The sequence below is a fragment of the Artemia sp. Qi Xiang Cuo genome, chromosome 15, assembly GCF_049724085.1.
Source record: "Artemia sp. Qi Xiang Cuo chromosome 15, ASM4972408v1, whole genome shotgun sequence".
NCBI lineage: Eukaryota > Metazoa > Arthropoda > Branchiopoda > Anostraca > Artemiidae > Artemia > Artemia sp. Qi Xiang Cuo.
The window spans coordinates 12,040,463-12,068,001 of record NC_142808.1 but is presented as its reverse complement, the minus strand read 5'-3'; the positions used below and the strand labels follow the sequence as shown (position 1 = coordinate 12,068,001).

Sequence of the window (27,539 nt, the reverse complement as noted above, 5' to 3'; positions counted from 1 at the left end):
GAGTCAAACTCAAAACGAGCAGAAATTAACATAAATTGGGATCAAAACCCCTATGCCTTCCCAAGGCCAGAACATAATTTGCACTTTACTGACAAAACTACAAATGAATATGCATTGTCAGTTTAATATACATATACTGATATTTAGTAATCAAAATGTTAATATTATTTGATTTATTAAAGTTGTAAAAGTAAAAACATTTTTTCAGTAAAGTGAAAATTATGTTCTGGCCTTGGAAAGGCATAGGGGTTTTGAGCCCAACTTATGTTAATTTCTGCTCGTTTTGATTTTGACTCAGTTATTTATTGTTATTTTTGTTCGTTTTTGGTTTGATTTATTTATCGATGCTGATTTGCGGTAGTTTCCCGCTTGTTAGATTATCTAGAGCTAGGATAGAAATATATCTATAGAAATCAGTTACATTTTTTTTTTGCACAGCTAGCAGAGCACAGAAGTAGCCTTAAACTTTGATTTGAAACGTTATAACTTGACCACTTCTTTCAAAAAAGAATTTCGGAGGGTTATTCCGTGTTGATAAGAAAAGAGGGTAAAGGTGCAGTTTAGTTCCTCCTGTAGTGTAGGGCGCAGGAGTCCTATGGGGAAGGTGCTGGTTTGTTCTCCCTTATAAAACAACTCATTCGAGCAGATACAAAGAAGAAGCCCATTTGCGGCATTCTGTGGGACCCCAAGGTCCAATACTAGTATCAGATCCCGCGAGTGGCAGTTTACGCTCGTCAAGTTCTGGCTGTACCGGCCACATGTGCCCCAGCTAAAGGGCTTTTTAGCGCGACAGGACTGATAGAGACTGTAAAAAGATTAATGGCTCCAGGCGGAGTGAACAAACTCACTTTTGTTACATCAATTGTAACTGAAGTGATGTAACTGCTGATTTAAAATTGTTGGTGCTGTTAAGCCATGGTATCTGATTTGTATACAGTGTTTTTTCGAGGTTGTCATTTGTTTTTTTTTGTTTTTTTCACTTCCTTTTCGTATGTATTTGATGAGCAGGAGATGTTTGAACTTCAAACTTTGAAAGTTATACACACATTAGCCCAAATCACTAACAAGAAGGAAATGACTAAACACGGGATTTTATAGGAACAATGCAATGTTAAACATAAACACAACATAGGTTTCCCTGGGTCTAGTGGCTAAAAATGAAAATTCTACTTGGTCTGATAGATGTTGAACGAAAGCACTTTCCGCATGGCCCAACAAAATCCTGTTATGTCACATTGTTATTGTATATTTTTAGCTAACCATTTAAAAATCCCTACTAAAATCGAGGTTGAGCGTGTTTGGTGAAGTTGAATTTTTATTAGTATTTTTAATTAGAAAAATCGGCGCGCCGTGGCGCGCCGCCGGGCTAAAAATTGGCGGTGCGCCGCCAACAAAAGTTCGGCGTGCCTGGCGGCACGCCACCGCCGATACTGAATCACACATTCACCGCCGTCGTTTCGGCGTGGCGTGGCTTCGGGGGCTAGTTGCCATATAGAACAATGATGAGAAAACTTTGATGATCTACTCATCATTGTTCTCAGACCGCTGATCAGAGCAGAACGATGAAAGACGTTTGCAGAAAAACGACCAAAGATGTAAAATCTTTGTTCAAAGATTTCACTTTTAAGCGTTTTCTGACTAAAGATGTAAGATCTTAGCACATTGATGAGTGAAAAAAGAGGCCTTATATATACTGTGTCAACATGGTACAATTCTTACGAATTCAAAACATATCCGTTCCACGAATATGTTTTGAATATCGGCCGTGGTACAAGAGAATTTCCGCGTAAGAATTTAAAGATTCAAGGAGAGCACAGGGATCATAAAGCCCTTGAAGACGAGAGGTGACCTCAAATCAATTCAGCTCAAAGAAATTTAGATAGTGAGCTCGTAATCTAGATTGTGGTTTTTGTAAATATGAATGGAAAAAGATTCCAGGTTTAGTCTGTGAATTATAAGCTACCAGTTCATAGGTTGGGTCATCTTGTATGGGCCTGTATAACCCCTTTTTTCTGTATAACCTCTATTTTGCAAGGTTTCACTTCTATAACTCACATACTTTTAAAGGTCAGGACCCTCTAGAGGGAGAAGGAGTGGAGGTAGGTACTTCAAAATACCTTCCTGGGACATGCTTTAGCCTGTAAACCCATCCCTGAGAGTTTCATTTTCCTAACCTAAACCCTTTCCAAGATAGTCAAACATAGCTAAAGTAGAATTTTACTGAGACATGTTAAAAAACAATTCTTACTTCATAATATGCAAAATTATCCTAGTTAACATATTTTATGGGCGGAGCACCTTTATCCTCACTATTTCCCTTGTTTTTCCAGTTTTTGAATCACATTTTTCAATATTTTGTCTTCTCTGGTTTTTCCAGTTTTACAATCACATTTTCAATATTTTCTCTTTTCTTCAAGTCTTGAAAATCATTTTAAACAAACACCCAAGAGCCACCTAGCTAATCTAACCTAACCTAAATTTATTAATATTAGCCAATTTACATCTTTTTGGTGGATAGTAGTGATGTTGCTTAGCTTCTCTATATAGACAAATTGAAAATAGAAAAATACAATCAAATATGTTTATCTTTCACAATTTTGTTAAAAATAAGGTAAAAATTTACAACTAGTCCTAGTCATAAGGAGACTAGTTAACATACTATCCAAAGAGAGAACCTTTTATTTTCAAATCTTTCATCTTTTTTCCTTCTTTTTCTAACTTAAAAGAAAAAAATAAAATTTTTGCCAGGCTTTCAAGAAAATGTTTATATGTTTTGAAATTTGTGCTAATTTTTTTATAGATGGCATTTATCTCGGCCATTCTAGTTCTGTTGTTAATTTTTTTGTTTAAATATAGTTCTAAGACACTCATGAATATCTTAGAGCATAGGATATTAACAGAGTATATACCCCCACCCCCTAATTTACCAATATATACCCAAAATTGCATTCTGAATCTAAATATAACCAAATGAATTTTACCCCAACCCCTAAATATATCCAGATCAGGGTATATATTTGGACATCATGGGAATGGGGTTAACATTCATTTGTGATGCAAATGAAGGTTATATATAGATTCAGAATATAATTTTGGGTATATATTTTCACACTAGGGGGTGGGGGTATATACTCTGTCAATATATCCTAAACCCAAATAAGCCTATAGCATTCATTTGTGTTGGAAATTAACCCCACCTCCTAGTGTAAAAATATATAGCCTACCTGAGCTGTATATATGTAATGAATTTTCTTGACCATAGCCTATTCCAATATTTAAGAAAGATAAAAAGGGCCTTGCTGAAAAATATTTACCTATTAGGATGGCATCAGCAGTTGTTAAGGTTCTTGAAGGAATAATCAATTCTACATTTACTATATGTCTTGAAGCAAAAAATCTCTTGCAAAGCTCACAGCATGGCTTTTGTTCTGGAAGATCTGTATATACCAACCTACCTGGACCATATGACCACATGACTAAGTTACTTGATACTGGGGTGCCTGCTGACACAATTCTGCTTGACTTTTTTAAAGCTTTTGACAAAGATTGTTAGGCTACATGTAACTTGCAATTAAGCTATGTTTAGTTAAGCTTGAAGAGAAATCCTTGCTCTGGATCCTTGATTTTCTTCACCTGTAATCTCAGGGTGTTCAGTTATTTGATGGCTTTGGTAACTGTATTCTTTCTTCCTCAAAGCAAGTTCTAAGTGGAGTTCCTCAGGGAAGTGTTTAGGGTCCCACACTATTTAATACCTTCATTAATACCTCCCACTATCAGCAGCAATTTAGCACTCTTTATTGACAATCCAAGCTTTTTGGACCAGCCTTGTCATGTGAAGTCATGTACTTCTACAAAATAATCTTAGACTGCTTGGTCAGTGGGCTAAGGCATGGCTTCTTGAATTCAATGTTGTCAAGTGCCATGTCATTCATTTTGGCAAAATGAATCCTTGTTGCTTTTATTTGCTCTCATGCCACCCAATCTCCTCTGTGAATAACAAGCAGGATCTTTGAGTCACTATTGACAATAAACTAAAAACTAGTGATTATGCTAAGAAGTCTGCTGCTGGTGGTAGTTCAACTCTGTGGATTATTAAGCATACCCATTCTACTCATTCCCCTAAATTCATCAGTCTTCTGTATAAGGACTTGTTTAGACCCTGGCACCGTGCTGATGAGGGAAGACCAGCAGCAGTGGGGCCAAAAACAGCATGCTATGCCGCCAGTAAGATGTTGGCGGCACGCTGCTGGCGTGATCAATGCTGACTGCAAACATTAATGTTTTAATCAGTCTTTCTTAAATCACAGCTTAAATTTTCAACAAATTCGAGCCTATTCATGAGTTCAAAAATTCACAAGTTGCTGGCTGGAAACTGGTCTTCTTTGTTATTCATCAAGAGAATTTTTGTCAACTTTTTGGCATCCATGCTTTCATTAAAAAAAAAATCAAGGTACTATCACTTAAATATAATAACTCCCTATGCCCCACCTCCTCTGGATACTATCTTGATAGGATACCGTCTCTGCTTTAAGTAAAAAAATTAAATTATTGGCACCCCTGCTTTAAAAAAAAAATCAAGGTATTATCATTTAAATATGATAGCTCACTACCCCCCCCCCCCTCTGGATACCACCTTGATTAAATGCCGCCTCTGCTTTAAATTAAAAAAAATTAACTTTTTGGGATCCCTGCTTCCAATAAAAAAAATTTCGATATATACCATTTAAATGTAATACCTGCCCTACCCCCCCCCCCCCTCTGGATACCACCTTGATAGGATACTGTCTCAGCTTTCACTAGAAAAATAAGTTACTTAATAATTAACTAGGTCGCTATATGGTTCAAACAAACACGCAAAATAACGATAAACAGCTTAGTGTTCCTGGAAAAAAATTGAGGGTATGAGAAAAGGGGTACAAAGACAACAACAAAAATGTTGAAATTATTCAGATATACCTCAAATTATTGGAAAACTGAGTAATAGATTTGCTGTGGCATTCAATAAGATCCAAAGAATCTAATTACAAGGGGGCACACACAAAAGCCAAATTAGGCCAGTAGCCTATGAGAAATTGCAAAATGCTCAAGACAATGAATAAGTCCTAATGGGGGGCCCTGGGTCTATAAAAGTATTTCAATGGTTTCCCGGGGAATTCGATATCATTTTCTTCTGTCTCCGCTTTAAATGAAAAAAATAATTATCTTTTTGGCATCCCTTCTTTCAATAAACAAAAATGAGGTATTACCATTTAAAAATGATAGCCCCCTATCCCCCCCCCCTATAGGCAATAATTTACAATTTATTTATGAATCATATTTTTGGGATAACTTCCGGTTCAATATTTAATTCCCCAACCTTGTACAAAACTTGGTCTATAGCTAAATTTTGTCTCAATAGAAGGTTTTTTTTTTTTGGGGGGGGGGGTAAAAAGTTTCAGAAAGAAGATTGTATTTTCTATCAGGCGTTCAACAATTGAGTATTAAACATTAAAAAAACCTAACCAAAAACAGCAAAAAAAAAAAAAATCTGCAAACTTACAATTCTGCTGTAGAAACAATCTGTTGGCTGTCAATTTCAAAATCCAACTGAAGGCTGAAGCTGTATAGTAGGGAATTCGTTCTATAATACTATTCAGCTTGAATCTTGACTTCAAACAATGTTAGAAATAGCAATTGGGAAACTGCATTCAAAATTATTTAAACTCATTTCATAAAGACAATACTGTTTTTGTCAACATATGAAGAACTATGTATATTGCAATATTTGCAATTACATATTGCATCTGTCTGGTTTTTATGCAAAGTAACAAAAGAGACAAAAATTAATGAACAAGAGAATAGTGAAGAATTATGGAATGCAAAGTAATATTTGGCAGGGAAAGTCACTGGTGATAAATCGCTAGGGTGGCACCGTAATTGCGCGATTTTCGAGGATTTGGGGAACCAAATTTTTTTTGGGGTGACGCATAGATTTTTGGGGAATTACCCAAAAATTTGGGGATAGTGCAAGCCCTGCTTCATTTCTAATCAGGAAAATCGAAATACTAAACCACACAAGAAGGAAAAGCTCCGACTTTGCAGTTGATGCAATAAAGAATTGCTGCAAAATTAATTTAAAGTTGACCAAACGCCGCCGTCTCTGTTGGCGGCGTTACGACACTTCGGCGTCGTTCGACCGGGCCTCTCGTCGGGGGCGTTTGGTCGATCCGCTGGGGTCTAGACTTGTTTATCCCAAGCTTGAAGGTGGAATATCTCTAGCCTCCCCTTATTTTGAAAAGACATAAAAGTTTCAGAAGATATGCAGGGACATGCCACCAAAGTGATATCCAGCATGTGGGACCTTTCTAATAGCAAAAGATGCTGTATTTTTGCTGCTGCTTTCTATAACATATAATTTGCTAATTCCAATTTATAAAAATTGCTTTCTTTAAATAGTAAAGAAAGTTGGTTTAGTAAATGCATTTTACCCTATTTTAGATGTGACTGTGTTGTATATGATACAAATATATTTTTGACAATGGTAAAAAGGAGGGCTATTATTTGGTAACTAATCATGTCTTAGACTTGGCCATGTTCTGTACATAGGTGCAACTACTTTGCACTATGGCTAAAATTGTTTTTACAGTAGCATTTGTAAATAGAACAAATACATTTGTGACTATGGTAAAACAAAGGTAAACGTCATATCATAGATGTGGCCATGTTCCATACATAAGTCCAACCACTTTTTACTGTGGCTGAAACTATTTTTGTAGTAGAATTTGTAAATGATACAAATATATTTTTGATCATGGTAAAAACAAGGATAATTATTTGGTTTACCTCCAATTCCAGAATAGCTAATAAAACAGCCAAATTCTTATTATGTAATTAACCCAACTTTATTTAACGTTTTTGTAAAGTCCTTTGAAAACTGACTGTGTTTAGTTGTTCAAATTTACTTTGGATTAAATTAAAAGCATCAACAAAAGAACATTGAATGAAGTAAAAATTTAGTTTATTTACTAATTATTTTCCTAATTATCATTATTAAGAAACATGTTTCAGACAAAGAATAATGAGATCCAGGCAAGAGTTTGATTTACTTATTGATATCTTTATTTTCAACAATTCACAAAAATAATACAACAATGAAATAAACATAGCCACTACTAGAAGGCTATATGACCTCTGCACATGTCATTCAAAAGGAATGTTTGAATAATTCTTTTGTCAAATATGAAAGGGCTAGCATGTAAGAAATAGTTTCTGGATTCATGTTTTGACAGTGTTGGAGGGAACAACCCTGATTTTTTCCAGGCTTTTGAATTGTTTTCCTATGCTGCAGATTTCAGTTTATTGGAAGAAACTGGCAAGTTTCTAACCTCTGCAGTTTTTAATGAAAGCTTGAACCTCAGGGTGAATAGATAAATATGGTATTATTTTAGGAAACATGAATTTACTTACTGTCTGGATTTAAAATAGCAATAGCCTTTGAGCAATGGGCCTTGAGTCAGAGAAGACTATCTGATGTTTTTTTGCCAAGCATTTGTTTTTGTGAATCATGATTCTGGTCTTGACTAAAAATCTACATTCCAGCTGACAGGCAGCAGTTTCAAATAAAAGTTAAAGCGCTTAAGATAACCCCAGTTTAATGGCCCCGTCACCAAATTATTTCTTTAGAACAAAGAATAGAAAAATTTATAAATATTAAAATTGCATTTTCTCATGGATTCAAAGTTCTGATTTTGTACAAGAACAAGCTGTAGGTAATAATTGGGTCCTGGGCCATTGCCATCACTCTCAAGCACCATAACAGGATATACCCTAGTCACTGGACAATGTGATTTAAGGTTTAATTTAACGTGACTCCTCCATTACCCAACCCCATCTCCCAGTCAACATTTTAGTAGAAAGGTGGGCATTTTGCACCTTCTTTAAACCCAGGACATTATTTTCAACCTACATGATTTGAGGTGTAAGATAGGTCTGTGCCCTCTCTTGCACCCATTTCCCACCTACTTTCCTAATTTTAGGGAAATACATTGAAATCATATAGTTTTGTTGAGCCCAAATCTTGCAAGAACTTGCAATATGTATAATTTTTTGTACAAAGAGGTCCCCAGCCCTCACCAACTTTTCAGTAGAAGGTTTGGCATTCTTTTTTCATTGATTGCTTTTAAAGTCTTTTTTCTTCTCAAAATTCTTTACAAAAGTGACAAAAGTGCTGTGATCCAGTGGCGTCAGTTCATAAGTTGAAGGGGGGAGGCAAATACATTTTCCAAATTTATTTGGGAGGGGGGATCTTCTGGTGTTCTTTATTTTTGATAAAAATACAAAAAAAGACTTCATCATTAAAAAAAAAAAAAAAAAATAAAAAACAAAAAAAAAAAAAAAAAAACAAACAAAGAAGGATATTTTTCAAAATCCAGGGTGATGCAAAATTTTTTTAGAGGCAGAGGGGAAACCCCCCCACCAGCTTATTAAAAAACAGTTCTTTGAATGCTCTGTAGATTTTGCTCCTGATTGTTCCCAACTGCTGGGAAACTTATTTATAGTGTTAGCAAAAATGTGGTTGCACTATTGTGCAATTAGGCTACTGATGTAAAACCAATTTTGGCTGGAATGCTGTTATGGTGAGAAAGCTACGTTTTGTGCTTTTTGGGCACATTGGAAAGCAAAATGTGCTAGACAAAGTTTGCTAGGTTTTAAGGAGATAGAGGATAGGCCAGTTTTGCCAAATTTGTTTCTAATTATGAATATTATTGTTGAAGAACTTGCAGTCTCTTGGAATCCTGGCTCCATATCTGGCACTGGTTTCAACATCAGAGGCAATACTCAGGCATTGCCTATAGTCAAGAGCCATAAGGCTCCAATGTACTTTTTTTCCCCAGGGCCATTTTGTATGGAAAGGGTGGTCATAGGAACTTCAAAGAAGAGTCATTCAATTGGGAATTGAAAGCTCTAGCACCTTTTTTAAGAGCCAAAAGTGGTAGGAGGGCAACCAAACCTTCTTCCACGCCCTGCTTTGGCACCCTTCCTCCAAAACAGCCAATAGAAATTTTAAGATAGTTATTTTGATTAAAATAGTGCAAATGTAAAATCACTTTACCTCTGGGGATGGTATGACTCCCATCACCCCTGAGGCAAGGACTGTAAGTTATGCAAGTTGCCAATTGTGTACATATAGGGTTTGTTGTTGGGAAAGGGGGCATGCTTGATCCAGGTCTCCAAAATGACTTATGATAGTAAGGTTAAACTCTCAGGAAAGGTTGAAGGAGTTGCTGGACAAAATCAAAACACACTCTGTACATGCTGGTTGTCAAAAGGGTGCATCAGTAAAATCGAAGGATTGGCTGAGGGTATTAAGTTGAAAGTTTCAGGGCATGTTGAAAAATGATCAGGGGGCAATAAGCCCCTCGCCCTTTATAGATGCCCCTCCCCCTCTACACTGGTGGGGATTTCAAAAAATTTATATTGCTCAGAATATCCAAAAGGTGTAGTAACTATGCCTCCAGGAATGCCATGCTCCCCACAGCCCCTGGGGCATTGGTTGTAAATTATGCTATTTGCTTATTGTTTATAAAAGGATTTATTGTTGGGAAAGAAGGAATGTTTGCTCCTAGGTGTTTCTGAAAAGGCTAAGGGAACTGAGTGAAACTTCAGGGAATATTGAGGAGGAATTTGAACTGAATCAAAACACACTATGTGCATCCGGGTTACTAAAAAGCCATGTCTGCAGTATGTTGGGAACAGTTAAGGGTATTATCTCAATACTTTCAGGGCCACTACTACTGCTGCTGCAACTGCAAGTAGAACCTCGTATGACTGTGATTATTTGCAACTTTGACTTCTTACGATTGCGACTACTTTTACTTACGACTACTTCCAGGACGTGTAGAGGGGGATGTTGAACAAAATCAAAACACTGTATTTGCATGCTGGTTGTCTAAAGAGTATGTCAGTAATATCTCCGGGGTGGTTGAGGGTATTAAGTTGAAACTTTCAGTGCATATTGAGGGGAATTTTGGAAAATGATCAGAGGGAAACCAGCCCTCCCCCTCCTAGACTTTTTTAGATGACCCTCCCCTCTCTGCGCTGATTGAAATTTTGAAATTTCCATTTTTTTCAAAATAATTTAAAGATCTATTAACTCTACCTCCAGGGATTCTTTGCCCCCCAAATCCCCTGAAGAGAGGGCTGTAAATTATTCATTTTGCCCAATGTTAACTTACAAATTTTATGATTGGGAGAGGGGGAATATTATGTTTTAAGTGTATCCAAAAAGGCTAAGTGCATCAAGGTGACGCTTCAAGGGATATTCAGGGAGATGTTAAACTAAGGTGAAAGACACTGTGTGCATTCAGGTTATTGAAAGGGTGAATCTTGAAACTTACCGAGGCAGTACTATTACTACTCTGACTGCAACTGTTGTAACTTGTGACTGCAAGAACTTGTAACTACAATTGCGTAAAAACAATTGCGACTACTTACGATTTCGACAATGACTATCTGCGACTGCTTGTGAGTGTGGCTAATTGTGACTCTGACTGTGACTACTTTTAATGGCTACTGTGACTACATGTGATTGATTGCAACTACCTGTAATTTTGACTACTTTTGACTGTGACTACTTACATCAGCAACTACAACTACTTGTGACTATGACTTCTTGCGATTGCGCCTACTTACGAGTGGGGGTACTTGCAACTGCGACTACTAGTGACTGAGACTACATACAGCTGCTACTAAGGCTACCCAATACTGTAACTAAGGCTACTTACAGTTTTGACTGTGATTACAACTATTTGCTGTTGCAACTACTTGCGATTGAGACCATTTACAACTGTGACAACTTGTGATCTTGACTGTGACTACTTGCAGCTGCGACTGAAATCATTTGCGACCATGACTGTACACTACTGGTAAGTGTGAATGCGGCAACTTATCACTGGCGACTATACACTACTGGTAAGTGCAAATTTGACAACTTGCTACTGCAAATTCTACTGCTTTTGACTGCAACCACTACTACTACTACTAGTACTTCTTTGTTCATTGTGACTGCACTAGCTACTGCTACATCTGCTGCTACAACTCGAACCATTTAACTAACTCAAAAGAGTTCAAATATATCCTGCTTATGAAAATGGCATAGTGTGTCCAGGTTTTCAAAAGAGCTTATCTGCAATATATCAGGAATGGTAAAGGTTATTGAATTGAAAATTTCTGGGAATGTTGAGAGGGATGTTGACAAAGGACTATGTCCATCCAGGCCCTCAAAAGGGCGTATCTACAAAATTTTAGGAACTGTTAAGGGTTTTTAGTTTAAACTTTCAATAATTATTTATAATAAGTATATTGTATATAATCAAAACCAATTTTCAGGATTTAAGCATCCTAGATGAAAGTGTGAGCAAAATGAATGTAAAGTTTTAGAGGTTTTGCGAGTTCAGGGTGCTAGAATTGGTTTGAAAATTAATGTTAGGAAGACTAAGTCACTAAGGCTAGGAATAAGTGAAGATGAAAAGGTAACGTTGGGTAATGAAAAGATTGATCAGGTGGGCAGCTTCACTTACCTTGGTAGTATTATTAGTAAAGATGGTGGGAGCAGTGAAGATGTTAAAAGTAGAATAGCCAAGGCTCATGGTGTTTTTTCACAGTTAAAAAAAGTTTGGAAGAATAGGAAGATATGTCTGGAAACCAAGACTAGAATATTAGAAGCTACAGTAATGACAGTGGCCAAATATGGCTCTGAAGCATGGACGCTCCGAAAAACGGATGAAGATTTGCTAGATGTTTTCCAGAGAAATTGCTTACGGATTGTTCTGGGTACCGCCTGACTGACCGTATTTCAAACAATAGGCTATACAAAAAATGTGGTTCAATACCGCTCTCTAGGGCTATAATGAAAGAAAGGTTGAGGTGGCTAGGGCACGGTGTGCGGATGAAGGATGACAGATTGCCGAAGATTGTTCTTTTCAGCCAACCGTCTAGGGCTAAACGGAAATCAGGTCGTCCCCGTCTGGGGTGGGAGAATGTCATAAAGAAGGGTTTAAAGGAAACGGTAACTTCCTGAGAGGGTGTAAAGAGGGGGGCTTTGAATAGATTGGGGTGGAGGTGGTGCGTGCGTAGCTGTGTTGGCCTCAGGCGGCTTGGTGCTGCGGTGAGTGGTTAATAGTAGTAGTAGTAGTTATCCAACTTAAGAGTTTAAATTAGAATTGGATATTTTAATCATTAAGATAAAAACATGGAAAACTGGAGAAATATTCATTATATTAAACATTACTAAAATTTTGGAAGTAAAAAATGAAGAAAAATTAATTTTAAAAAATCTTTGCAAAAAAGGAATTTTTCAAAGAAAAATAAAGAGCATTATTAAATTTAATACGAACAGAAATAAAGTCTCATAGTTATTCAAACTTAAAACAACTAGAAATTACTATAAACGAATAAATGAAACCCCAAACGCACATAAATTAATAGGAATAATAGTATTATTATTTTGTTATTACTCATTATTAAACGTACAAAATTTTGTAAATGGAATACAAAAAAAGAAAAAAAAATAACAAAATATCCAAAGGAAACTCAACTACAGAAAAACAAGATTAAGAACAATTCATACCACAAAAAAAATGACAGATTTAAGTTATTGCAACGCATAACGAAGAGTGGCTTGGTTCAAATGCCTTTGCAAATCGAGCATGGCGATTCAGTACAGCTATCAGCCAGGGTTGCCACTGTCAGTAGGATTTTACTAGATCTAGTAAAATAAAAATCTAGTAAATTTAGAGTATCTAGTAAATTTCCCGATACCTACTAAAAACTAGTAAAAGGTCATGACTTATAGTAAAGAAAACTTTTTTTTTATTTTCCATGAATTCAGGGAAAAAAATTATCGTAAACATATGACAATTTACAATTTTGCTTGTCTGTTTTACAATTTACAATTTTGTTTGTCGTCTCAGAGACAAACAAGCAGTCACCTATTTTCATAAACAAACACTTCACTTCCGGCGTCTAAAGGTCGACAAAATCAGCTTTCTGTGTACCAAATATTACCAACTAAAAATGAAGCTATAATGACACTTGGGTTTGTGATGATTGGGAACCAATTGGAATCAAAACAAAACCCAACCATCCAAGGTGCTGAGGTGAATCTCCTCAGTTTAATAATTTTTATTGACAAAAAGGGAACCTGCTGAGAGAAATTAAAAGTAAGTGCAAATGTAACATTACATATATATATATATATATATATATATATATATATATAATATATATATATATATATATATATATATATATATATATATATATATATATATATATATATATATATATATATATATATATATATATATATATATATATATATATATATATATATATATATATATATATATATATATATATATATATATATATATATATATATATATATATATATATATATATATATATATATATATCAATTTTTTTTTCAGCATCTAGTAAAAACAGATGCTATCTAGTAAATTTTTTCTCTCCGATTTAGTAAATTCTTCCAGGTCAGGGTGGCAACCCCGCTATCAGCGGATCGGTTATACCATGCTTCAGTGATATTTTCGAATTCCTCATCCAAATTGGAAGACGAAGCAGATACTTGCCATATCTGTTGAAAGTAGACCGAATACTGCGGCGATCAGACGAAGTAAATACAAAATCAAACATAACGATAATAAACACTGATATAGATGAATAAATAAATGCCAAAGCGAGTAAAAATGAAATTAAATTCTTAATCCAAACTTGAAACGAACAAAAGTCACTGAAAGAAGATTTTGGCTACCCCTCCCCCCCCCCCCTCTTCTCGTGACTAGCCATAAAAGTTTTAAAGCCTATTGCGCCGTTTGTGCTTTACTGAAAACAAAATATATGGTAAATTTTTTTTTTTTATATTTATAACATTGAAAAGAATACTGTTAAGTAAAATATTAAATTTCTGAGACTCCCATCAATATGTATTAAACATTCAATTTGTTTTCATTAGTTATTTCCTGTCATCTTGATTATTTTTCATCACTATTTTTTATTTTTCATCGATTTTATTTTTATTCGATTTATTTTTCATCACTACTTTGAAAAATTAATGCATATTGTTCAGAATACAAATAGTTTAAACAAAACACAAATGACACAATATACTTTAGAACTTTACAGCTAGGTGACGGGGGGGGGGGGGGAGTGGTAGCCAAAGTCCTGTTTGTAGAATTTATTTTATTTTACTTAAGTATTCAATATAATTTTTAATCGTTTGGGATTTATTATCCATCTATGGCAGTATTTGCAATCTTTCTGTTTGATACGCTCATTTATTTTAATTTCTGTTGTTTTGGGGCTTAATTTATTCTTTGATATCAATTTCTTGTCGTTTAAGTTCGAAGACCTTATTTCTGCTTGTCTTAAGTAGAAAATATCTGATATACTTGGTAGGATGCTTTAATAACAACACAGCAAACAGAGAAAAAGGAAAATGAAAAAGGCATGAATAAATTGAACATGGGAGAAACAATTGAAACTTGGAAAGCTCCTCTTGTCCTAATATACCTTTCATGAATACACAAAATTATTTATTAGAAATTAATTTCGCATAACTGCCTTAATAGATTGTGAAAGTTACAATTAATCTTTAAGCAGTGTAACTCTTAGCTATAGTGATAGTGATAGTGATATATTTAATTAACAAAAATTTTAAATAGAAAAATCAATATGATTCACCCAAAACCAAACGGTTGACGTGGGGTGAAACAGGTAAAAAAAAAAATAATACATATATGTAACATCATTCAAATACACTATAATAAGAAAGAAAGATAAAAAGAGAGAAAAGAAAAGAAAGAAAAAATAAGTAAAGAAAAATAATAATAGTACAGGGACAGCAACTATATACCATATTCATGTTGTGGGGTCGCAATCACAAACCAACAAGCAATTACAACTTAATTTAAATTAAATCAAATCAAGTCACCTCCAAAACAAACAAAACAAGAATTCATACTTACTTAATAATTTTTCTTTCAATTTTGCTTTAAAACCACTAAAATTTTCAAGTTTCTTCATATCATTATCCAAATTATTCCATAAATTTATACCCTTTATAACAAAAGAAAACGTGGACATGGCAGACACTATAGGTGGAGTATAATAATCATTTTTACCCCTAGTATTTTGGTTATGTATATTCCATCAGCTGTAAAACCAACCATTAAAGCACTCTGGCAGCTGTTTCATTTTGTATCTATACATAAATACTAATATATAAAAATGATGAAGACCCGCCGCTGGCAGTATCCTAAAACCCCTATAGACTTCTCGAACCGATTCTCTTCCTGATTTTCCTGATAATACTCTAATAGACTTGTTTTGGATAATTCGCACAGGACTAACAATTGAAGAAAATGTACCCGTGTATACAGAAGAACAATACAAAATATAGGGATGGATTAACGAAAAATAGAGAAGCCCAAGTATACTAATTGGAAACATATATTTAAGTTTACGAATCATCCCCAAATTACGTGATAGAATCTGGGATAAAGTTTCAATATGGGATCGAAAACTGAGAGTCTCGTCTATAATAATGCCAAGATACTTTACTGCCTTTTGCCGAGCAATCATACCATCTTCATATGCTATATGCTGTATCCATGGATAATAATTCGATGTCCTCGAAAATATAAGAAAATTACTCTTAGAGGGGTTCACCTTTACCTGATTCACTCTCAGCCATCTTGAAACCTCATTTACCGATTCTCGTACACTCTCTAGGAGCAATCGCACACTTTGCGATCACCACTAAAGAAGTATCATCAGCAAACATAGGCACTGTAGCTGCGCTATCCTTTTTGTCGATCTCACTCATTTTTGTTTCCAGTTTACTAACATACTGTGGAAGATCATTCACAAAAACTAAAAATAATAAGGGTTCAAGTACCGAACCCTATGAAACTCCACACTCAATACAATTTTCATGAGAACCCATATTACCAATTTGAACATATTGTTTTCTACAAGACAAAAAAGAACGTAAAAAAGAAAGAGCTGGACCCCTAATCCCATAAATTTCACACTTCATTAACAGAATATCATGACTGACTGTATCAAAAGCCTTTACAATATCTATAAATAAAGTTGCCACTTTATACCCATTATCTAACGCCATATTAATAATGCTAGTCAAATATTTATTTACTTGCTCAGTAGTGCGATCTTGACGGAATCCAAATTGTTTAGGAGTAAATATTCTCTAGTCTTCCAGGTACTGATAAATTCTGACTGAAAAGCATTTTTCTAGAATCCTAGACATAATGAGTTAAATCGGAATTGGTCTGTAATTTTCAAGACCATCAGAATTCCCTCCTTTATGTATTGTTATTACTTTCGATGATTTAAAACAACTCGGAAACACTCCCTCTTTTAGACCCTGATTAATTATTGAAACAAAAGTTTGAGCAATCACATCCCAAAGTATTTTTATTGCTCTAACTGAAACAATATTAGAGCCAGACGCAGTACCTTTCATAGCATAAACAATGCTTTGAACTTCAGATTCTTGAACAGGGAGAATATTTAAAGATATTTCAACTCATTATGACGGTACTTTTTAAAAGCCTGTTTTGATTATACTCGACTCATTCACTCTCCTTCCAACTGTCGAAAAATGGTTAGCAAATTCTTCACAAATTTCCTCTGGATTTTTAAGGCTGGTTCCATCTTTACGGAATATTTCCTGAGGGATTCCTACAGATGATTGTCCTAAAGTGCTTCTTATCACATTCCATGTTTTCAACGGATTTCCAGATGCTTTTTCAAATTCTATTTTATAATAATCTTGTCTAGCTCTTCGCAGGAGTCTGTTTAGGGCATTACGATAACTCTTATAAATTCGCTCAACTACATCGCAGGGATGACGTACCTTTTTCTCATACAAATTATTCTTCTTATTTATCGATCTCAATAAACTCGGAGTAATCCAAGGCTTCTTCAAAGGTTTTCTTCTATTGTTGTTAATATTCTTAGAGCATTTTTCCAGGGATTGCTTAATTATTTGGTAAAAGACTCTGAACTTAGAGTCAATATCCGCAGAGATTTAAAACTCTGTATTCCAATCCGTATTGGCTAGCTCATTTCTACATTTTAGAAGTGCATCTTTACCGAGTAACATCCTCAGCTTAAGACTGCTCTTATTTGAGGAGTTTTTATTATCAACGCATACCGAATAACTTGCAAATACTCCAAAATGATCAGAAGTATCACTTATAAAAACACTTGGACCACCCGACATATAATTTGAAAATATATTATCCAGACATTTCGATGACGTCCTCGTAACACGAGTACTAATATTAATAGCAGGGATATAACCAAATGAAATCATCAAGTTTAAAAATCGGTCCGTATTTGATCCATTATCCAATAGATCAATGTTAAAATCTCCCATTATAAAAATAGGACTTTGATTTGTTATATTTTCCAATTGTTCTTCAAATAATTCATAAGAGTCAATAAGAGATTCTGACGATGGCCTATATACAATCAGAACATAACCACAACGTCCAGACAGCTCTAGCTGCAAAATAAAAGGCTCAAAAACCATTTCTATATACATTAAAATATCCTCTCGGACACTTGCCCGTATATCAGAACGTATATACGCTGCCAGTCCACCGTGTCGGCGAAGTTGACGATTTTTCGTGTAAAGATTATAACCTGAAATATGTAAAAGTTCCGAATTTTAATCATTTAACCAAGTTTCAGTCAGTCCAATTACCTGAAAAAGAGATAAACTGGAAATTTCATTTATAAAATCTAAACTTGAATTCAACCCTTGGCAATTCAAATGGAACACATTAAATCTATCCGAAACATTACTACATGCCATCTGCATTTGGTTTACGAATAAATATTTAGAATCTTCAAACTCCAACCTATAATAACCACCAGGCCCACCACTTCCATCAAAAATTTCATTATACCTACTTTCAAAATTTACCTTCTTGTTTTCCAGCCCCAATACGTTAATTTGTCCTGGAGGAGACTCCAATCTTTCATCCAACATCAAAGCCAAATAGACAAATTTGAGTACGACTCCACAGGGGACACAATTCAATACACTCTAAATATAAATTTATTACATGCTGCCCAATAACAATAATAACACCAATAATAATAATTAGATAAAAAAATAAAAACAGCAGAAAAAGAAATATAAAAAAAAAACAAAAAAAACAACAACAATGACTCAAAAGGGTACACCCTGCATATTTGGTGCCTGCTCATATTTATATTTATTCTACGCTGCAAACAATCAACTATGAAGTATATGAACCATAAACTATGAACACCTTCAATTTCCCGCCAAAATTTATTTTAATCACCAATTAATCACCTGCTACTTGTTAATCAATTGGAACATGAATTCGAACAATTATTTTTCCTCTTAAGCTTCACTAATTGCCGCTATGTTGGTTACGAAATGATTGATTATTCGGTGCATAATCAAGTTCAGGAATCAAATCGTCTGGTGGGTATTTAGCACGTGTTCCGTTGGGGCGATTGCAAAGTAAAACAGGCGGAAAAGTTTTCGAGATCCAAGCGTCTATTCCTAATTTGCGTAATTTTACCCTTTTAATCAACAAATCATTTCTTGCTTTGCGAACTTCAGCTGGGACATCATCACTGAGGTAAATATCACGGAACGACGACACTGCTTTACCTTTTAATTTCTTGGCATTTTTCAAAATATCAATTTTCGATTTTTTATCAGATACTTCAACACGAATAAATTTCTGTCGCTCACTCACTAGGGTTACCTTGAATGGTTGGACTGGAGCCATTTCGAGTCCTTCCGTAAGAATACTTTTGAAGATATCCTTCGCATTTTTTTCAGATTCACAAGAGACATTCCATACAATAATATTCTTTTCCAGTTTATCAAACTCCAGCCTGGCCAATCTCATGCTCAAATTATTTGACTCTTTACTCTGAGCTATACAATCATCAGAAATTATTTTTACTTGATTCTTTAGATTCTTTGACTTGCTCAAGCTGCCTCACTCGCTCATCATTTTCAGTCAGCTGCCTTGCAAATCCCGCATGTGTATAAATTAGTTAAGTATGGTTAAAATTTATAAGAAATTTTATTTTGTTAAACAGTACAACTTTTTCTTTTTTTTAATTCTCTGTGTTAGGTAACTTACTTGATTTGTTTCAGTCTGGTCACATGCTCCTTGGACAATTGTAAGCCTCTACAGCAGTGGTTTCCAGCCTCTGCCCCACCAAGACATTTCTAAAATCCTGTTGCCCCCCCCTCATGGTAATTACATTTTGTTATTCAAAATGTTACTTGTACTCACCTGAAGAAGTTCAAAAGGCCATTAATTCGGTATCTATTTTTGGGTGTTCCTCTTGGCTTTTTTTATATTAATCGAAAGTAGCGTCTTAACACAACACTTTCTAAAGGTTCCACTACAACTGAGCCCTTGTGTAACTAAACCCCTTGCTACTGAATGCTCGTGTATCTGACCCCAGGTGCAACTGAACCTACGTGCTACTGAATCTCCGTGTAACTAAGCCTTATGGAACTGAACCCTCGTGTAACTGAAGCCTTGTGCTATTGAACCCTCATGCAACTGAACCTCGTTTAACTGAATCCTCTTCAAGCTCAAATCCTGTTTAACTAAACCTTCGTGGAACTGAATCCCCGTGCAACTGAACCCTCATGCAACTCAACTCCCGTTTAATTGACCCCTCGTGCAACTGAACCCTGTAAACTTAATCCTCGTGCAACTCATCCCTCATTCAACTCAACCCCCGCTTAACCCAAAAAAATCTGACTCAACCCCCATTCAAATCAACTGCATTCAGCTCAATTCATCCGGTTTTGTTGGAGGTGACAAAAGCTAACTCGAATGAAATAGTCTGTACTTGCTGGATAATTATTTTGTGTCTTTTCTTTTATACCGCTTCGATGTAAAACTATTCCCTCCATCTAAAAAACAACAATTTATCCTTCTGTCCTATATTTTGAAAATTAGCAGTTTTTCATGCTCAGGGCCCGAACACACTTGAAGGTCATGGTCGCAGGAATAGCTGTACCTTAGTACAGAGAAAGCCCATAGTAGCCAAAATCTGAAAGACCCATTAAAAACACTATTTTATAAGGAAAACTTGCCGTTAATGCTGATTCAGGAATGGTAGCTATTATTTAAATTGATATTAAAAGTTTGTTTCTGAAAAAGAATCTGGAAACTTTTAAAAAGAGCCAGAACCACTGACACATCTCCCTTTTTCTGTTTTATTTCTCCAGTACTGATAGGATACTAGAATATCGTAGAGAGCTGTTTAAGGTTAACTGAAAGTCAATATTCACATTTACACGCTTTTTGTAATTTCCTCAAGACAGCACCATCATAAAATGTCTTATATCACCAACATCCAATTTTAGCGTCATTTCTGGAGTGTAAGGGCTTGAAACCATGAAAAGGTCCACTACTAAAATCTTCCTGATCGAAAAACCTCACACTGGTGTCCTTGGGCGCCCATAAGGGGGGGGGGGCAGGAGAGGGCTCTAGCGCCCCATCCCTGTTTGAATAACGCTGCCTTATACTTATATTAATTTTTAAAAAAAATTCACAAAACGAGTTTTTCAAAGAAAAGTAAAGAGCTTCATTAAGCCGAAAAGGGGCAGAAATAAAGTCAAATATTCTTCAAAGCGTAAAACTACTACAAATCACTATCAGTAAATAAATGAAACTCAAAACGAACAGAAATTACATTAAATAGCCAAGTCAAACTCAAAGCGAGCAGAAATTGATATTAGTAGGGCTTGCCACCCCCATGCCTTCTCAAGACCAGAACATAATTTAGGCTTTACTGAAAAAGATAAAAAAAATGACCGTGGATTGTCAGTTTAATATATATATATATATATATATATATATATATATATATATATATATATATATATATATATATATATATATATATATATATATATATATAATATATATATATATATATATATATATATATACTGATATTTATTCCTTAAAGTCTTAATTTTTTTAAATTTATTTGAATAAAAAAAAGTGAAAACGTATTTTGTTTTCAGTATAGCGCAAATTGTGTTCTGATCTTTAGAAGGCATGGGGTTATCAGCCCTGCTTAAGTTAATTTTCTAATATTATTTTATTTTCTTTTAGTTTTTTTTCTACAAGAATCCATAGTTTGGCTTGCTATTTGTATATTGGAGATAAATTTTCAACAATTTTTAATCCTGAAACAAACAGTATTTTTTAATTTAATTTTATACCTCCACAAGTTGATCTGGAAAATAAAACTTACATTCCCAAAAGATTATAGCTATGCTCTTTGACAACCTTACTGGCAACCATGGACACAATGCCTTTCGATTTAGTTTTAAAGTAGGATTTTTATTTTATAGCATAATAGGCCAAATGCATAATTGGAGGATGGTGGTCATGGGCGCCCATATGGGGTAGGGGGGGGGGGGCCAGGGAGGCTCCCCCCCGCCCCCCCTGGCTGAATGATGCTTTCTTATTTTTATATTTTTTTTCTGAGATTTCTATTATATAACATTAAAAGTGCCAATTAGATGAGGTTTGCCCCCCCCCGGAATTCAGCTTATGGGCGCCCATGATGGTGGTTGACATGCCCAATAAGACATAGAAATAGTTGCTAAGGACATAGAAACTGGACCGTTCTAGTACGCTGATCAAAATGGTTCTCTCAAAGTTTTGACTGGATGTGTTTGGAAAATGAATCACCTTGAGAGACGGGCTGACTGTCATCCAATCTCTTTTTACTCTTAAAAAGGACACTAGAACTTTTCATTTTGTTTCAAATTAGCTCCTTTAAATAATGTATTTCCAGCTATTATAGAGTGGTGCGGCCTATCATATTGCTTATATGCCCTCTTGAAAACCTGGATGCATACAGTTTTTACTTTCAATTGAAACTCCCCTTAAACGCTTCCTAGAAGTTTCACCTTAATATTCTTAGCTTCATTAGTTACAGTAACTGTAGTGGTAGTGGTAGTATTAAAAGTATACACATAGTGCCTTCTGGCTAGTTCAAAATCCTCCACAACTTACTCTTTAGATCTAACTTAATAATATAAGTTGTTCTTGAGATATTACTTTGTCACCTTTTCGAAAGTTCACATGCTCATAGTTTGTTTTTATTTAGCTCAACGTCCACCTAAATATTTCTTATATTTGATTACTGAAGACATTGTTATATACTATTTGGACTATTGGTTACAAAATGCCTGTCTCGTAGTTTCGATTGAATGTGTTTGGGAAAGGGGGATGTCAGGGAGGAAGGGGGGCTATTTTCCTTTCATCATGTTTGACTCTTAAAATGAACTAGCACTATACATTTCAAATCAAATGAGTTTCCTCTAAAGTTCACAAGACCACCCCTTCTGTAAAAACATAACAGACCCTCGGGTATAACTTACAACCCTTACCCTCGGACTCTGGTGGGTTGTGTCAACGCCAATGGCCTTGTTATGTGATCTTTGGACTATTTTTGAACAAATAGCTATCTCAAAATTTTTATCGGACGCATTTGGGGGAAATATGACGTGGGGGTATAGCTGGCTTCCGATAAATTTGACTTTTAAAAGGGCACTTAAACTTCCGATTTCGATCCAATGAGCCCCCTTCGAAGTCTATACAACCACACTTTCCATAAAAACGTTATAGGCCCTCGGGGCATAACTTACGAACCATGCCCTGAGGGCTCTTGGGGGGGGGGTCTCATCCTCAAAGACACAATTTCTGGACTTTTAAACTACGTCAAACAAAATAGCTGCCTTAAAATGTTGATTGGAAATGTTTTGGGAAATGATAGGTGTGTGTGTGTGTGTGGGGGGGCTGGTTGTCCTCCAATCACTTTTTACTATTAAAGAGGGCACTAGCTCTGTCAATTTCCAACCGAATTATCCCTTTTCGAAGTTTGTATGACAACAAATGACCATCTTAAAATTTCTCTCAGATGCATTTCGGGAAAATACAATGTGTGTGTCGGGGGGGGGGATATCTTCCTTCTGATGACTTTGACTCTTAAAAAGAGCACTATAACTTCTAATTACCAATCCAATGAGCCCTCTCATAATTTCAGGACCTTTAAACTACGCTGAACAAAATGGTTGTCTCAAAATTGTGTTTGGATGCGCCTGGGAAAATGATTGGCGAGGGGGATTGGCGCTGGTTGCCCTCCAATCGCTTTTGACTATTAAAAAGGACACTAGCCCTTTCAATTTCCAATCGAATGAGCTCTTTTTGAAGTTTCAACGACATTTCTTTCTATAAGAAGTGCCCTGGTAAAAAAAGAATAATACATTGTGCCCATATCGCTCTTTATTTAGGTAGCGCTATTGCGCTGCCTATGAGCTTTTTGTTTTATGATTTCTATTATACGGCATTGGAAGTGCCGATTAGACCAGGTAAGCCCCCCCCCCCTGAAATTCAGCTTATGGACGCGGTGTTTAAAATCCCCTCTTGAATACTGTATAGTTCTAGTTCATTTTAAGATTCAAACGTGATGGAAGGAAAATAGCCCCCCCCTGACATCCTCCCTTCCCCAAACACATTCAATCGAAATTGCGAGACAGGTATTTTGTAACCAATGGTCCAAAGAGCATATAACAATGTCTTCAATAATCAAATATAAGGAATATTTAGGTGGAGCTTGAACTAAATCATAACAAACTAGAAGCATGTGGACTTTCAAAAAAGTGGCAAAGCAATATCTCAAGAAAGGCTTCCATTGTTAAGTTAGGGTTGTTGAGAGGCTTCCATTGTTAAGGTCGCTGACACTATGCGCAGAATCGGGTTTGATGATTGGAAATGGAAGATTTGAAAAGGATAAAAATCGGGGAGACTTTAACTGTGTGTCCGGGGATAAAGCAAGTTTAATTGATTATGATTTGGTTGATATTCTTTGGGTTCTGAATTACTTCAACGTGGATGTGATTAACCCAGTAGAATTGGACCATCTACAAGTATTTTTAAAAATTAGATCAAGGAGTGCTCCCTAAAGGAGGGATATTTCAAGTGAAAGTCGTATTTATAATAAAAATGTTAGACGTCAGATACCTAGGGAATGGTCTACAGAGGAAAATGTTAAATTAAATGAAGCGTTTTCAGAGGATGATGTAGCTATAAGGCTAAGTGATTTAGAGAAGATAAATAGCCAAGATAGATTGATAGAAGAGTTCACGGAGATTTTACATGAAATAGCAGGCCCATTTCTAGAAAATATAGGAGGTTGTAAGGACATAGAATAATTTGCCGAGCAATGTAGAAAAAAAAAATTAGAATTGATATATCAATTGGAGATTTTCTAGAAAGATGAAAAAGAGGAATATATGCGTCGAATGGCGACACTATTCTAAAGTGGTAACCAGGAGTATAAACGCCATTTGACTGAGAATGTCAAACTAGAGGTTCAAAACGGTAAGGAGAAGCCGATTCAGTTTTGCGAAAAGAGTGATATATGGTCTTTTTAGAAAAAGATAAAAAAAAGGGGCCTCCATAGCTCAGCCAAAAGTACCTGACCCGAAAATAGGGCCTACATACTACAACGACGCGGTTCATGAAGACTATTCGTTTGACTGCTGGTTCAGTGACGAATTATCGAATACAGAGAATGAGACCAGTTTCCCACTGAAAGAACACGATTATGATCTGATAAAACCCGCATCGGAAGAAGAAATCGAAGAATGCATAAGCGCCATGGAAGGTGGATCAGCACCTGGTAGCGATGGAGTCCCAACAAAGATCTTGAAACAATTCCAACTTTCATTTATGCCCATCTTCTTGGCTATCTTCAACTCAGTTCCGACTTCCGGAGAATGGCCATCGCCGTGGAAAACATCCTTGATTTTGCCGCTATTCAAAAAGGGAGACCCAGCGGATCACAGTTATTATCGACCGATATCTTTAGTACCTAGTCTTAGCAAAATATTAGAAAGAATACTAGATGCTAGATTAGCTCATTGGTTAGAAAAATATAGGATTTTGAAGGAGGAGCGGGCAGGATAGGTTAGCAAAATCAGCTTATGTGGAGATGCTACGGTCGAAACGTAAAAGATCGTGGCCGTATCAAATAAAAAATGTTTTAGATGGATTAGGATTATCATATATTTGGAATGAGGGGCTAGGACCCTCAGATCAGGGTGAGTCGTGTTTTGGGATTATTATATAAATAAAAAAAGAACAGGAAGTCCAAATTTGGACACACGCAGTTAAAACATCTGAAACATTGAAGTTTTATTCCCATGTAAAAGAGATATTTGGATTCGAATATTATTTTAAACTAGGATTACTGGGGGAGACATTGAGGACTTGGTTTCAGATCCGAGCGAATTGCCTGCCACTAAAAAATGGAAAAAGAGTATTTGAAAGAAATAGGGTGGCCCCAGATGCAAATGTGGATTACTCTTGCCCCAGATGTAACCTAGGTATTGAGGATGTGGCCCATATTCTCACAGAGTGCCAGCAAGTTTCTATATTATGGTAAAATTTTTTTGAGGGTGTTAACTTGTTGTTCCGGGGGATCCTCAACACGACTGTAAAAAGGACAATCAGGCAGTTATGTAAATATGTAAATGAAGCGTTGACATCAATGAGAGAAACTTGATATTTATGTTATTTTTCTTGTGGAGTGTATTTAAGAATACTGTTCTGTATGGCCTGTTTTTTGGCTTATAATAAAATTATTATTATTATTATTATTGTTAAGTTAGACCTTTAAGGGTAAGTTGTGGCGGATTTTGAACTAGCGAGAAGGTACTATGTGTATACTATTAATATTACCACTACAGTTAATGTAACTAATGACGCTACGGGTATTAAGGTGAATTTTTAGGGAGCGTTTAGGGGGAGTTTCAATTGCAGGTTTTCAAAAGGGCATATAAGCAATGTTATAGGCAGCACCACTCTATAATAGCTAGTAATATCATTGACACTTTTAAATGAGCTAATTCGGTTTAAAATTATAAAAGTTCCATTGCCCTTTGTAAGAGTAAAAAGAGATTGGAGGTCAAGCAGCCCTTCTCCCGAGCCCATTCGTTTTCCAAACACGTCCAGTCAAAATTTTGAGACAGCCCTTTTGTTCAGCATAGTAGAACGGTCCAACAACTATGTTTCTAGGAATATTGGGCATGTCAACCCCTCACAATTACGCAATTAGCCCATTATGCTTTTAAACTAAATCTGTTGAATTATGCTTTTGAACTAAATCTTTTAAATTATGCTTTTAAACTAATAAGAAACCTCAGCATTCGAGAACGACTGGGGTATCAAGTTGAAACTTTCGGGGCTACTACTATTGTTACTTCTGCTATTACAATTTAAATAACAAAAAGAATGTATGTGTATCCAGGTTGTCAAAGAGCATAGATATAAATTTTTGGGAATGATATTAGGTTTTATTTTTCAGGTCAACTTGAGGAGGTATAAAATTTAATTAAAAAATACTATTTGTCAGGATTAAAAATTATTGAAATATTTTCTCCAACATGTAGGCCTAAATAGCAAGCCAAACCATGGATTCTTATAAAAAAAAGATATAAAAGATTATGGTACTGTTCTATTATCTGTAAAACACGCGCCGAGAAAAGCAAAGTTCAGATAGCCATTACCCGGTAATTTCCAATCTGACACTGTATAACAAGGGGTTTATCCCTCCGGGAACTATATATAAACTTTATTTTATTGGGGTTTAGGGGACAAAAAGGTACCTATGTTAGGTTGGTTAAGTATTTAATATATGCTATGCTTTACCCCACCCCCTAATTTGCAAATAGATAGCCGAAATTTGTGTCTAAACTATTATATTTTTATTCTATTTCGTTTCATTTCATTAGCATTAACCAAACTTCACTTCTCGCGTGTTTTACAGGTTTTAGAACAGTTCCAATATTGTATTATTTCATTAAAAAGACTATGCCAATAAAAAAAAAACATAAATTAATTTAAAAAACTTTTTCCACAAAACAAGTTTTCAAAGTAAAGTAAAGAGCTCCAATAAACCAAAAAGAGCATAAATAAAGTCAAATTATCTTCCAAGCGTAAAACTACCACAAATCTCTATCAATAAATAAATGAAACCCAAAAATGAAGAGAGCTTACAATAAATAGCCAAGTCTAACTCAAAACGAGCCAAAATTAACATGAGTAGTGTTGATAACCTTCATGCCTCCTCAAGACCAGAACATAATTTGCACTTTACATTTTAAATATTTTCACTTTTTTTACTTTAATGAATATTTTTTTTATTTATTTTAAAGAATAAACATCAGTATATGTAAATTAAACTGACAATCCACGGTAATTTGTTGTTTTGTTTATGGGCTGCCGTAAATAGTCTGCCATTGACGAACATTAATTGCAAGCACGGCTATGGCGGTTCTTTGTCTTTGGTTCAAATTAGTTTAGCCTGCCCAAATGGGTAATACAAGACAGAAACTGCAAACGAAGCGA

The 27,539-nt window shown here is 35.3% G+C and overlaps 2 protein-coding genes and 1 long non-coding RNA gene across 4 annotated transcripts in view; all 3 read left to right on the top strand.

Moving 5' to 3' along the window:
- LOC148943326 (centrosome-associated zinc finger protein Cp190-like) overlaps positions 1-27,539 on the top strand; it is a 651,851-nt gene that overhangs the window by 400,342 nt on the left and 223,970 nt on the right. The gene's annotated exons all lie outside the window — the stretch shown is intronic.
- Positions 1-27,539, top strand: part of LOC148943328 (uncharacterized) — a 406,409-nt gene that overhangs the window by 261,181 nt on the left and 117,689 nt on the right. The window lies entirely within an intron of this gene.
- LOC148943330 (DNA-(apurinic or apyrimidinic site) endonuclease 2-like) overlaps positions 19,238-27,539 on the top strand; it is a 31,247-nt gene continuing 22,945 nt past the window's right edge. The window contains exon 1 of the mRNA XM_089101725.1: positions 19,238-19,339. The gene's annotated coding sequence lies outside the window, so the exon portion shown is untranslated. The remainder of the gene's footprint in view (positions 19,340-27,539) is intronic.